The following is a 14,786-nucleotide window of genomic DNA, read 5'->3' as shown; positions in this document are numbered from 1 at the left end:
CCAGGGACGAGGGAGCCTGGTGGGCTGCTGTCTCTGGGGTTGCACAGAGTCGGACATGACTGAAGTGACTCAGCAGCAGCAGCTGGAAGTATATCATGTTCCCAGAAGAAAAAAAAAGTCCTTTATTGCAAAACACCCCGGGGGAACATTCCAGTGCCCTGACCATCACTGCTTACAGCGGAGCTGGCTTCAGAGATTGAGAAGAGACACTCAGAAGGGGCTCAGGGCTTGGGGCTTACTGCCGCAGGCCCTGTCCTGAAATTTGAAAGAATTTTGTCTCTGAATCTGTGTTCAGAGAAGAGAAGTCTGACGGGACAGCTCTGCACCGTGCCGGGGGCTTGGGGGTATCGACTCACACCTTCTGCCACCTTCCCGGGCAGGATCCTGAAGGTCCGTTTCTGGCCCCCGATACACACACGCCTCCTGCTGAGTTCCAGAGCAGGCTCTGGGCATCCCTGAGGATCTTTGCACCCTGAAAGAATCCCCCTGCCCCAGGGAGCGTGGCGTTAAATGGGAGGTAGGAAACACTCTGGCAGGTCTGCAGAGAGGCCACAGAAGAAAGGGAAAAGCTCTTTTCCTGCTTTTTGAACAAGCAATCGGGCATCTTGTGCAGCCGACCCTGGTCTTGCTAAGTGCCACCCCAGGCACTGCGGAGAACGCAAAATGCGGTTTCCTTTCTGCTACCTGGTGGTCTCCTGAGTCTCCCTCAGACATTCGTTCATTTGTTCATTCATCCACGGTACACAGAGGGCTGCCAGGCGCCAGGCCGCCACGGGAGATTCGGATTGGGACATTCTGGGTCCTCCAGAAGGTGGCACACCCCGATGTGGCCTGGTCAGCCCTGGGGCAGATCCACTGTTTTCTGTGCCTCTTCAAGGGTCCAGTCAAGTGTTAGCTTCCTGTTTTGTGTCCCACAATACAGAAATCATGGGAAAAGTAAAAAACAGGTATTTTTAAAAATACGCATTTTTGCTAGCTAAAGAGGCAGCTCTCTACCATCTGACCATTCTCTGAATTTGGTTTTCATTCCTCAAAGTTAGCATTTCATTCTCTATAGACCCTGCCCCTGAAGGTAAAACCCTTTCCTGTGGATTTTTGGAGCACATTGGCCAGGACCTCTGAGGCACCTCTGACACGGTTTTCCGTCTTTCCCAGAATCTGGTGGAGAAATTTCAGTGAATCATTGTCTCAGTTATCTGCTCACCCTTGGTCAAGCCCACTGAGTTCTGTGATTCGGTGCAATTTCAACTTTTTTTTTTCAAATTCCCCGGGGATACTGTGATATATACAACAGACATATTTTTATGAGTTACAACCCAGCTGAAGTAAAAGTTATTATTATTTCTTTAACCTTTAAAGTGTGGCTCAGATGGTCAAGAATCTGCCCACCAGGCAGGAGAATTGGGTTCAATCCCTGGGTCAGGAAGATCCCCTGGAGAAGAGCATGGCAAGCCACTCCAGTATTCTTGCCTGGAGAATCCCGTGGACAGAAGAGCCTGGTGGGCTACAGTCCAGGGGGTCTCAAAGAGTCAGACCTGATCGAGTGACTAACACGTTCACTTTCAAATTGAGTTTCAGAAAGGGCTCAACCACAGCCACAGTCTGATGAAGAATGAAGACTCCCATCTGTTTACAAATGCCCAGATGCGGTGCTTGATAACCTGGCGAGGTTCTGAATTTCTGACATGATATCTGGATTTCAAGCACGGAATGGGGATGTCTGGAGCACCACCTAGACGTCTGACAGTGGTGACTCTGCTTATGGACAGAGAGAGGGAGGTGCCCACTCCAGGCCTGCAGTTTGGCCCTCAGGGCAGCTGGTTCTTCCTGAGCTTTACCAGGCCTGGGAGCAGCCGCCCTGATGAAGATGTGTCTCCTGTGCAGGGAAACAGCTGGGGGAAGCGCTGAACCTGGGCCTAGGATGTTGGTTAGAAGCAGATCGTCCCCACAGAAAAGCAACGGCCTCGTGCACTTTCCAGCATCCTCACTAGGAACACAGATGACTTTTTGGCCATTCACGTTGTACTAGAACTTTTCTAGGATATTCCCTGGTGGCTCAGTGGTAAAGAATCCGCCTGCCAATGCAAGAGCCGCAGGTTCGATCCCTGGGTCGGGAAGATCCCCTGGAGAAGGAAATGGCAACCGACTCCAGTATTCTTGCCTGAGAAATCCCATGGACAGAGGAGCCTGGCAGGCTGCAGTCTATGGGGGTCACAAAAGGCACGACTTAGCGACTACACAACAGCAAGAGAACTATTCTGTTGCTTCTGCAGTCCCGTCTCGGAAGGACAGAATCCTGGAGCCTTGCAGAGGTGGGTGGTTAAGGAGCTGGGCCACTTGACTAAAGCCACCCAGCCAGTTGGAAGAGAACAGCGAGCCTCCTGACCCCCTAGGTGGGCCCCTCCTCTGCTCCTTTGGGGGTAGCGTTATTTGATCGGACCCACTTCACAGAGCTGCCCAGCTGCCTTGCCACGGCACACCGTCTCCCTTTGTTGTTCTCTGATTGGCACCATCTCCTGCTGCCTCCAGACCTTCCTGGTCCTGGCATGTGCCATCCCGGTGCTCACCCATCTTCTCAGGCAGCACCGTGGAAATTAATGCCGGGTGCCCTGGGCGCAGGGCAGGCACCTAGACTGCTTCCCTGGAGGCTCCCTGCTCTCTGCTTGGCCCTGGCAGGAGTGCATCAAGGTGAAGACAGATGGTCTTCACTCCCCATTCATCTCAAGGAGCCGGGCTGAGCTACCTCTGAGTGGAAGCAGTCTGGCAGTGAGCCCGAGATGGGAACAGAACAGCTCTGTCCCCAAGACGATCCTGGAGCTCCTGTCACTTAAGGTGATGGACACCAGGGGTCACCAGACCCCAGCTGGGCGGACAGAGGCCACCTGGGGGAGGCCGTGTGAACCGGCACGGACACTGACTCTCTTACTGGGCTTTCTGTTAGGGAAACCTGAAGTGAAGTGAAAGTCGCTCAGTCGTGTCTGACTCTGTGACCTCACGGACTGTAGCCTGCCAGGCTCCTCCGTCCATGGGATTCTCCAGGCAAGAATACTGGAGTGGGTTGCCATTCCCTTCTCCAGGGGATCTTCCTGACCCAGGGTTCAAACCCAGGTCACTCGCATTGTAAGTGGATTCTTTACCGACTGAGCTGCCAGGGAAGCCCTACTGCATGGCATTGCAAGTGGAGCGGATTTGCTGCAACATGGAAAAAAAAAGTTTTAAAAAATTACACAACTTACAAAAACACTGTTACAGAGAGAGATGTTTTTGGCTGTTTGACAAAGCGCCGTTCCCTCCGGTGGAGAGCGTCACAGTCGCAGGGTGGCATCACTGCCATTTCTTATGAGCTGGCGGAAGCTGAGTGTCTCATCTTAGTGATGCTCCTGTGTCCCCTCGCCCCAAACCCACATTACTCAGGTTCTATCAAAAATAATTTTTAAAAGGAAACATGACTTAATCCTCAGCTGCACAGGAGGAAAACATACAGCCACGGGTAGTGAATCACTCATGAAAAATTAAATAAATCCACCCACGGCGGGAAACAGCACCACAGAATGTCGGTGTTGGCTTCACGTTGGAAGAAAGCCAAAAGCAGGTCCTGGAAATCATGATGCCTCTGAATCTGATCTTGCTCACGTTATGCGCACTTGAGATCTCCAACTTCATCTCAGCAGCACACGCTTCCAGCCTGGTTTTATTTATTTCTTTGGAGAGCTGTCACAAGAGGGGAGCAGAGTGGTACTGGTGTTTCCATGGTATCCGAGGAGACTGAGCAACTCGCCCTCCTTGTCCATCACTTCTGATGAAAGAGACCCCATTGCAGGCCCCCAGAACCCTTTGCCAGGATGGATGGCAAAACAGTGGAAAAGGGACCCTTGTTTTATTAACTAATGCTTCTGCTTAAGTTTTGAAATCAAAAACCACAGTTTGCAACTTTTCTTTCCTGTATGTATGTGAGCAACATCACAGAAAGATTGCTTTTCCAAAATTGTTTTCCGGGAGCCAAATACTCTTTTATAGGTCCCCACTTCTTCTGGGGGACAGTGGGAGAGCTACGAGAAATAAGAGGGCAGGGGCAAGAAGGCACCAAAACAGACGCTTGCTTTCCAAAGGGAAGATTATAAAACACAGACAGATTTCATCTTGGAATGGAAGGCGATGGGCCCCGGATATGGAGGACACGCAGCAGTGGTTACTTGAGGGGCATTTCTGCTGTTCATGAAAAATCCAGAGAGAAACCATCCCTGAGCACAGACCTTTGTGTCATGAAGGGACCTTTAAAAAAATCCTCACCAGGCTCTAGACTTTTTAGACAAAGAAAGTGTGACTCAGACATGAAGGGACACGTCTAATTCATTCAGCTTTCTCCAGCTAAACTCTATTTCTGTCCACTCCTTGTCTGGGCTACTGCGCAGAACACACACTCAGAATTGCTAAAGAAAGGACTCTAATAGAGACCGTACAGGCAGTATTTCCTGAAATCAGAATGAGGATCTACCACTGTGTTTTTTCAAGGTCTGGCACAGTCATGAGCCTGCAGGAGACACCTGATAAACGCCGGGCGGGTGAATGGACAGGCTATTGGCCACAGAGAAAGGAAGCCTGGCAAGAGTGTTGGAAGAGATTAGAAAACTGGATTCAGTCAGCAGATAACATGTGGAAACATTTTGGAACCCTGGCCAAAATCAACTTAGGCGATCATAAAACTGTTCCCAAATAGAATTATCAGCCAGAAAACTGTTTGCAGAATCCATGGGATACGCTCTTAGTTAGTAATGAACTCTATTACTTTCATAACAGTAAAATCACATTTTCCATAAAAGTGTGATTTCCATTTTCGACAGGTCTTCCCCTCACCTTTGGAGAAGATGTTGAGAGCTGATTGGTTTCCAGGTGTGAAAGGAGCCTGGGCTCCGTGCAGGGGACACGGGGACTGTGATCCCCTTCCCTACTCACTTCTCCACAGCCCCCCAAGTGTGCTTCCTCATCTTTCTTGTAGAAGGGAGAATGCACCCAAGACTGACTCCAGGCGTCGCGAGGCTCAAGGAGCTCGCTTTGCAAGCCATTCTCTGCCCCGAGTGCGCGTGGGCTGTCAGTGCCACTCAGTTCTCAGGATAAGCCTTTTACGACATTATCTGGCAAGACAGGAAAGAGATCAAGTCCTGTTTCGGGGAATGATAATTTCCACCAACGTGATGTTTAAAAAAAAAAATTAACTTCTCAACAGCCACACAGTAGCTTTAAAAATATGTATACATATCTAACACCTGAACACAAAATCAGCACCATTTCTGAGAGCAGATGTATCTTGGGAGAGTCGTCTGAAATCAGTTAAATACCGTCAACATGTATTTTTAAAATGTTGTTAGAATGCCATCGGCCCCCATCACGAAATAACACAAATCCAAGTTCTGGCTTTGGTTTATGCTCATTTCAGTTCAAAACAAGGAGAAAAGCTACTCAGAGAATCCATTATGTGACGCATTTTGGTTCAGCAATTCGACGGGGATCTTTTCTTTTCCAACATTTTAAATAGTTGATAGCAAACTCTGCATCGTAAGAAGCAGTCTTTAAAACAGTCACTTCCAACTGGCAATTTTGGAAAGAATGCACAGACTCTCACGGTGCCTGCATGACCCAGTTCACACAGGGCTGCCCCCCACCCCACCCGCCGCCCCTGCCGCCCAGGATGGGGCTGAACTGGGGGCGAGGCCCCCTGTCCAGTGGGGACTCGTCCATGGTCCTTCAGGACTCCTTCCTGACTCTGTGGCTCAATGGGTCTGAGAATATGTTCTCCGTAAGTCACGCCCCCAACAGTTTTATAAATGTCTTATCTTCCTTCCCCCCAGCGTCAACGCTGCCTCTCACCAGGCAGTGGGCACAGATCTGCAGCTGACTATGCCATCTGTCCCCGCAACGTCCGCCACACGGACGGGACAAGCTTGTCCCCAGACGGTCAGCCCCGCCTCGTGAGCCCAGACACCAGCTCCCGGGAGACCTGCTTGCTGCTCAACCACCCAGGCACAGCCCGCTTTCTCAGCGTGCCACTGGTAACTAAAATGCCACCCAGGCACAGCCCGCTTTCTCAGTGTGCCACCGGTAACTAAAATGCCACTTCACAAATCTAGTTGTTAAGGGAAATGAAAGGGGTGGTTTTGACTATAAAAATAGAAAATGTCTGATTTAAAACGGATAGGATTTTGATGTGTCATCCAGGCAGCCCAGGGCCCCAGCGATGGTTGGGGATTGTTTTCCTAAAAACTGAGCCTCACATGACTTCCTACCAGCCCCCAAGCAGACTGCTCTCTGGACCATCCCCACGCAGCACTTGGCCCGGCGTGGCCAAGAATCCAACAGGGCGCCGTTAAAACAGTTTCCTGAAGCATCGGTTCCAGATTTCCTGCCCAGGGCGGCACAGAGTTAACCCAAGGGCTTGCTAATGTTTCATTTAATGGATGCTTCCTGATAATATTCTTTAACCCAGTTTTTAAATACCTTAGGAATGATTGGGGTGGCCAAAAACTTCGCTTGGGTTTTTCCGTCAGATGTTACAGAAAAACCCGAACAAAGGTTTTGATCAACCCAAGATATCACATAAATATAAAACACGGCATGATTCCCCGGGGATAAAAAAGGCTGCTCTTCGGCTTCGCTTTACCTCGTGTCCCACGTCGACGATGCTGGGCACCCATCCTGGCCCGAGAGAATCCATGTCTTCCTGCCAGCTGGAAAAGGATTTCTAGAAGAATTCCAGCTCTGAGCTGGGTCTGCTGGGAGCTCAGAGATGAGAAGCACATTTATATAGGAGATCTGTGTTCCTATTTTCCCTAAGCGGAAACTCTGACAGCTCAATATCCCTGCCTTTGCTATATGACAAATGAATACCTAGCAGACACTTTCAGGAGGCACTTCTTGGAAGAATGTTGAAACTTTCCTGGGGGTGGGAAACGGAAATGGAAATAAGCGAGGGATTAATGCATTTGTCACCATCAGATCCAAAGGCATTGTTCCAACTGGCTGTCAGCTTCTACTCTCGTCTGCAGGAAAGGAACGGCTTCATTGTTGGGAGAAACACATTTTGCTTGGACAGGACAGTCCATTCCCCAGGACGTGCCGAATGAAGGAAATAGGAATCGGACCTTTTAGAAAGTTTTCTAATCTCCTGTGCTCTGCACATGATGTTTCTCTCGTCTTCCCGTAGACTCGGAAAGTGGCACAAGCCACAGAGCCCCTGTCCTGCCAGCAGGACTGCAACCCAAGACGGACAGAAGGCACGCTTGAGGTGGTCCCCCTGCCCCGGGAGAGCAAGGCCCCTGCCCGTGATTTGAAAACCTTCAGATTCTTCATTCCTTTCAGCCAGGAAGAAAAAATGACTTGGCAGAGGACAATCGTGTGTATTGAAACTGGTAGAGTTGGAAGCACAGAGCCTTACAGAGGACAAGGCTAGTGAATGGATATTCTAAGTGAATGTTAAAATTAAATTCACCGTTACTTATAATTAACACTTCAAATTTTCTTTTATTCCTAGGGCATTTCCATGAACCACAGTGAAATCACCAAGCTGCAGTATCATTTAGTTTTACTTACTGGTGGATACCGTTTGGTATAATAATGTATTTAACAAGACCTCAAAGAGCCTGGAGAAAATATTTAAACCTTAATTGTGTATCTTCCGTACACTCTTAATTCTGAAATTCCACTACATTTTTTTAAAACACTAAGCAACTGAGATCCTTAGAGTTGCAAGTATTCTCCAGTTGAGGGAACTTTGGTCATTTTTGATCGATATGAACTACAGTTATTACTTCCACATCTATTTTAAAATATTGAAAAAAGAAGAAAATATGAGAATGGGTGGTTGTACTAAAAAGACTCCTCTTAATCCAGTTTAAAATTGACCTTTTTTTTTAAAAAAAAAAGTCAAATATTAAGCCAGTGTCTTTTTTAAATGAAAAAATCATGTTATTGCTAGACAAGGAAATGATTTTTGATATCAATTATAGTACAGCAAATATATCACTACCTTGTTACATGCCTTCATTACTTTTTTAAATAGTTTGATTTACTTATTGGTTTTGGCTGTGCCGGGTTTTCGTGGCTGAGCATGGGCTTTCTCTAGCCACCGTGTACGACCTTCTCATTGTGGTGATGACTCTTGCTGCAGAGCACGGGCTCCAGAGCACAGGCTCAGTAGTTGTGCCGCCTGGGCTTGGTCGCTCCTGGCATGTGGGATCTTCCCAGACCAGGGATCAAACCCATGTCTCCTGTGTTGGCGTGTGGATTCTTTACCACTGAGCCACCAGGAACAAAAACAATTTTATTAAACGCTTATTCTTGGGGTCATTTCACTTAAAGTCACAAGAATCCTGGGAATTGCTGAGAGATAAGAATGAGGTTGGCAAGTTCACCCCTCTGGGGCCACTGGCCCAAGTGTGGACGGTGGCCTGGGATGGCCTCCAACCTCAAGCGGCCTTGGCCTCCAACCAAGGTGACCTATTTATTTAGCTCTAAATGACTCAAAAAGCAAGTATTCAACCTCATGAATTAAAAATAAATTCCTTTCTATTGGTTGAAACCCTGAAGCTCTGGAAGAGAAGCTCTCAACAGTTTAGCAATGAATTTGCCACAGGCTAAGAGACCTATGATTCCAAACAAAGGCAGCAATAAGCTAGCTGTGGTAGGTAGGCAAGTTCGTGCTTCTAACAGACTTCCCTCACATTGAAGAGGAAGATTCTGGAAATCAGAAACACTCTTAGTCTAAGGATTCACAGCACCCTGAGCACAACTCTACCTTCCTGCTGAAAAGGAGGCTGGGACCAGGGGGAGGAGATGCTGCCTGAAGCTCTGGCTGCCAAGCGCCCCTGGCGAGACAGAGGTCAGAAGTCGGACTCCCACACAGACACCCAGCAGCTTTCAGGGAAGGAACTTCCAAATCTGTGACTGGTTTGAAATGGTGGGAGCTAGGGGCTCCCAAGTTATGGGGTCACTCAACTGAGAGCCAGGCTGACCCAGGCACAGCCTGGCAGCAGGTCGACCAGCTGAAAGGGCAGGAAACCCTCGGGCAAGCGGCTGTGGCAACTAGTGTAGAGGGGCTGATGCTGAGCCGAGAGCTGAGGGAGGCGAAGGTTGGCCACGTTTAATACATCACGATCCGCACCTAGTTTCAGAAGGAGATGAGTCTGGGGGCCCGCCCTCCCGCATTTCATCGCAGCATGGTTGGGACCTGCAGCTTTTCATCGGCAGCAGGCTTAACATCCTTGCCAACCCATTTGAATGAACAGTACCTCTCGCTTGGGATCCTAAGACAAGAAGGGATGGTGGACTTCCTATAATTAAGTCTCCATCCCACTAATATTGTTCCTGTAATGACCCTTCTCTTTGATTCCCACCCTGGACATTTGCCCGAGGAAAGCATGCCACTCAGAACCATCCACATCCAATAATTACAGGGTAAAGAACATGGACAACGGAATGAGTTAAGTAGGAAACAGAAGTTTTCCTCTTCTTTGTCTTGATAAATCATTGACTATATTTAGCACTTTTCGAGATAAGCAGAAACAGTCCATATGACCAGAACATCCTTGATCATATACCAGGAATAACCGTAAGCATGGATGCCCAGATGAAAGGCACAGCCTTGAAAAAAGGGGGCCAAAGAATTGACCCATCGGCCTTAGAATAATTCTGAACAGAGTCAAGGCTTTTCAAACAAGGTGATACATTTGAGAAAGGCAACTGCCCACATCCCGGTTCACTCACGAAAGGCACGCACACAGGAGGGCAGAACAAATGTTCCCTGCCCATAGGCTGCAGCCCCTTCAAAAGCTCTTAGATGGTCTTCCCTCAATTTCCTTAGGAACCTTGACCGCAGTAAGTTGATGAAGTGAACACAGAAAAGGTGACGGGGTTTCTTTCCTAAGTACCAGGACCTGGAGGCTGTAGCATACTGCCTCAAAAGGCAAAAACCGATGGAATGCCAACACTGGTTTTTCTTTCTTTCTTTCTTTTTTTTTTTTTTTACTAAAAGTGCAATCCAGAAAAGCTCCTTTTCAGCAGTTTTCCCCACAGTAGATCAATTTAAGAAGCAATTACCATCAAAGCAATTATGTCCCTGTGCTCCCAACAGCCCCCGAATGTGTGCCACTGAGATAAGACGAGGCCCTTTTCAGAGTGAGGACAAGTCAGTGACGGAAAGCATGTGGACACTGTGTTCTAAACAATGCATTTCAGGGCTCTGAAGAGCTGAGCCAGATTCGAAAAACCAAAAAAAAAAAAAAAATTATATAACCAAAAGCGTGATATGGGCCTGCTCAAGCCAGTGAAGGCATAAAATTCAAATATAACACGCTGACCACATGGCCTTCTTTCTCTAGAAGATAATGCTTCTCTAACAATGAAAGCCAACACATTCTTTTTTTCCACTAGTTAATTACACACCAGAGATAATTTTTGAAAAGTTTTGTACTCACCAAGGGAAAACGAGGGCTATAGTCTGAAAAAGAAAGAGAAAAAAAGAGAGGGTCAGTTTTCTAGCTAAAACCAGTGCTCTTTTTTGCCACTGCGTTCTCCACAGCACTGTTTGAATATGCTTATTTTTCCCTCATGATTTGGGAGCTTCAGGAGACGGGGGTTTAATTCCTGGGTCAGGAAGGTCCCCTGGAGAAGGGGATGGCTACCCAGCCCAGTATTCTTGCCTGGAGAATCCCATGGACAGAGGAGCCTGGTTGGCTACAGTCCATGGGGTCACAAAGAGTTGGACACGACTGATGAACTCACACACACACACTGACACCTTTTAATCCCGACAATAATAATGCCTTTTCCCCACAAATATCAGCTTTCAAAAGCATCCTGCCCTGAGCGCTCCTGTAGTCTCTGCTTGTCCACGGACGGGTGACCAGGAAGCGGGCACCCTGGATCTGAAGTGTTGGCCTCTGGCACCCAAGGCTCCATCTGTCAGGGGCTCCTTCTGTGACCAGCAGTGTCCCTTCCTCCCGAGCCACCCCATCAGCCCGTCTCTCCACAGACAGCCTCTTCAAACCCGCTGGGGACACCTCCCTGCACCCCAGTTTTCCAGCTCAGTCAGTATCCAGCTTACTCACCATTCATCTAGCTCTCATGCTCTTTTGGTATTCAACAACTCTACTGGGATATCATTTACATCCCATACAGCCCACCCAATTAAAATAGACAATTCAGCGGCATTTAGCACAATCACAGGCTTCCCAGGTGGCACTGTGGTGAAGAATCCACCTGCCAATGCAGGAAACGCAGAAGATGCGGGTTCGATCCCTGGGTCAGGAAGATCCCCTGGAGGAGAAAATGGCAACCCACTCCAGTATTCTTGCCTAGAGAATCCCATGGACAGAGGAGCCTGGTGAACTACCGTCCATGGGGTCTCAAAGTCAGACACGATTGAGTAACTGAGCACGCACACGACACCCGGAAAGTCCCAGTGAATCCCCACGTGCGCCCACGCAGCACAGCCACAGTCTCACCACCTTCCTCACCATCTACCTGGAGCACACTTCATCATCCCAAAGGAAACCCCCTACCCTAGCTCCTAATTCCCCCAGCCCACCCTCTCCCCACCTATTGGCCCCAGGCAACCGCTAATCTGTTTTCCGATATGGATCTGCCAATTCTGGAAAATTCGTATAAACAGGGGCCAACAGCGGCCGGCTGCTTTCACGGAGTACGCTTTTGAGGTTCACCCATGCCATGGCCTGTACTAGTTCTGACTCCTTTCTATGGAAGGGCACCATTCCATTATGTGGACGGACCACCTTCTGTTTATCTGCTCAGCCGAACAACATGACCGTGTTCTAGGATCTTGTGTGAGTGGCCAGTAAGGCAGCCTCGTGCCGGGGCTGGGAGCCTGCACCTCCCGGTGGCTGGAGGCCTCACCCTGCTGGCATCGCCTTTCTGCCCTGGCGGACGTGGAATCATGCTTTGATGTCCCTACTGTTTAAACAGCAAATGCAGTATGCGGCATTTTCCACCAAAAGAGACTACTCATCTTAGCCACGGCCAGGCTAGACGTTAAACCAATTGCATTGATAACAAGTTGCTGCGCTAATTGAAAAGTTGACCTGGGAAGTAGGTTTGAAGCCAAAGCAGCAGAAGAAATCACTCTAATATTGAGGGACCTTGCGTCCGTGTATGCGTGTGTGTCTGTGTGCTTAGTCGCTCAGTTGAGTCCGACTCTTCTGCAACCCCGAGGACTGTAGCCCATCACGCTCCTCTGTTCAAGGAATTTTCCTGGCAAGAATACTGGAGCGGACTGGGATTGCCATTTCCTACTCCAGGGGATCTCTGACCCAAGGATAGAACCTGCGTCTCTTGCACCTCCTGCATTGGCAGGCAGATTCTTCACCACTGCGCCACCTGGGAAGCCCAGTCTCGCATCTACTTATCCGTAATGATGGAAGACTGAACGCTCCCCACTAATACTGAGACAGAGGCAAGGGGGTCCACTCTCTCACTCACATTTAATATTGTCTCGGAAGTCCCAGTCAGTGTGATAAGGCAAGAAAAAAAAATACGTAGAAGTTGGAAAGGAAAAATAGGACTTTATGCTCAAATGACAAGATCATGTACATAGAAAATTCTACAAATCTACAAAGAAGCAATGGAGGCCCAATCTGTTATGTAGCCAACAGATTGTGTAACTCGATCTGTTTAAAGTTCCCAGAGTGCAAAGGAGCCCAGAATCACACAAAGTGCACCGGAGCAAGACAAGTGGCCACTGAGTGTTGGGTGAGAGGGAATCACTGGGGGTATAGAAACCACTTTTTAATAGAAATAACGTATTACAAGAGTCCACTTCTTCCAATCCTGCAAAAGAGCCTGGGAAGATGCTAGAAAGAGTGACTTCTGGTCTTTGTCTGGGGCCAAGTATGGGGAGAGGCCAGGGGTCCCAGGTACCCTTAATACATCAGGAGGATTCGTAGAAATGCTCACAACTCTCTTCCAATACAACGCTGAATCGTCTTAATGTAAAACAAAACCCCAAGATGTGCAGAAGCAGGCCCGCAGCCTTGAATCAAGCCGAGCTAACAACCACAAGACCAAAAGACCAGTTGGATGTAGAACCAGTTGGGCATGGTGTCAACAGATGGTTAAGGAAATGAGAAAGTACGACAGACTACATCCTAAACGAGCCTGGTCATTAATCATTTTGAATTAAACTTTGAAGCGAACTTTTTTAAACAAAGCAAAAATACACGAAACAGTGGGCTCTACAGAGAGATCACACATTGCGTTGGCTCTGGGCTCACACATGCTCGCTTGAAACCACAACTACCAGCTTCTCTGAAGGACAGAATTAGAGCAAAACCCCAGCAACCAGAATATCCTCTGAAGTCAGCTTTCATCACACAAACACTTCCTTTAGCCCAAGACCCTTGTGCAGATGCCTACTGTCACAGAGGCCCAGATCTGAAAAGGTGAAATAAGCATGTTATATGAGGGTAGGGGAAGCTGGTCCCCGTGGGCAAACCCACTCCTCTCGGAAAGGGGTTGTCCCTGGGGAGCTTACAGGGCACAGTGCCACGGCTGGATGGACTCCTGGTTCTCCTGGAACAGCACGATCCTCCAAAAAAGGAGAGGAGAGAAGCTGCCACTTCACTGGGCCCATCAAGTGCCTCGGTGCCTGTTTGCGGCACCCACAGCCAATAGCCACTCACAAGAGGCAAGAGGAGGCCCATTTTAAGGATGAGAAGACTGAGGCTCGGTGAGCTCTCTGACCGTGTCATCCAGAACAGGGAAGCAGGGGTGCTCACCCAGAGATGCTGGGACCACTCTTGGCTGGCCGCCCAGAGGAAGGCAGCCTACACCGTGGCTTCCCCTGCTTTGCTTGTGTTTTCTTTTCTCATCTCCATCCCCCCCACCCCCACCCCAGGGAAGCTGTCACTTCTCCAGGGACCACCTTTCTTTTCTTTACATTCCTAGTGTCTGGGGCGCTGCCTGCCAGGAGGAGGACCCACAGAAGACTTTTTGTCCAGGGTGACAGGGATACTGGAGAATTCCTTAAAGCCTCTTCTAACTCAAGAAGGAGCTCCACTTCGGTCTAAGGGCCGGAAAGATCTAGAAACGCCCAGGCTGGCCACACACTTCCTGTGGGGAAAAACAGTTCTATGGGAGAGGCTGGGCTCACAGAAGCCTGGGCTTCTGACCACAGACGTGTGGAAGTCTGTCCCCAGGATGGACAGGGCCAGCCGCTCTGCTTCAGAGAACAGAGGCAGGGGGATGTGGCCAGCTAGAAGCCCGGGAAAGAGGCTGTGCTGAGCGAGGCTGTGGAACAGGGGAAGTCCACCAAGGGGGGCGGGGAGGGCAGCCAAGGTCAGGCGGGCGGGCACTCCTCTGGGAAGTGACCTGGCCACAGGGCTGGTCCCGATCGCTCACGAGATATGGAAAGACCCAGCGATGTCACTGTGCATCCAGACCTCGCTCAGAAGAAAGGAAAACAGCACCATGCAGAATCAATCCATCGGGGCTGCTCCATTTAAGGCAAACATGAAGATTATTCTGACTTGTCAAGCTCTGAGCTGGGCAGCCTTTCCAAGCTCAGACAGAAGTGAAAGATCCTTTCCCTGGGCCTGAAGCATCGTATACATTCCAGTGGTTAGACTGTATGTTGCCAAGGGTGTATTGACAAGTTTTTCTTTTAAATTGGCAGTGGAATTTTTAAAAATTTTGGATGCACATTTGCATTTTATTTTTAAATATGTATATATATATATTTCTACATGTACAGTGTATCTAAAATGTGAACTTTTAGTGATGGG

General features: G+C 48.8%; 1 protein-coding gene across 3 annotated transcripts in view; it reads right to left on the bottom strand.

Moving 5' to 3' along the window:
- The window catches only part of PTPRE (protein tyrosine phosphatase receptor type E), a 179,250-nt gene that overhangs the window by 96,814 nt on the left and 67,650 nt on the right, over nt 1-14,786 (bottom strand). The window contains exon 2 of one of the 3 annotated variants that reach the window (XM_086377859.1): nt 10,467-10,489. The exons of 1 other annotated variant lie outside the window; for it this stretch is intronic. The gene's annotated coding sequence lies outside the window, so the exon portion shown is untranslated. Of the gene's footprint in view, nt 1-6,655; nt 6,934-10,466; nt 10,490-14,786 lie in introns of those variants that run through there. One more of the 3 variants, XM_086377855.1, reaches the window with a different exon arrangement.

Source organism: Bos grunniens, chromosome 26, assembly GCF_055505025.1.
Source record: "Bos grunniens cultivar Pamir isolate PY7600 chromosome 26, Bosgru_T2T1.0, whole genome shotgun sequence".
Taxonomy (NCBI): Eukaryota; Metazoa; Chordata; class Mammalia; order Artiodactyla; family Bovidae; genus Bos; species Bos grunniens.
The sequence above is the reverse complement of the archived record's forward strand: the minus strand, read 5'-3'. Positions and strand labels throughout refer to the sequence as shown.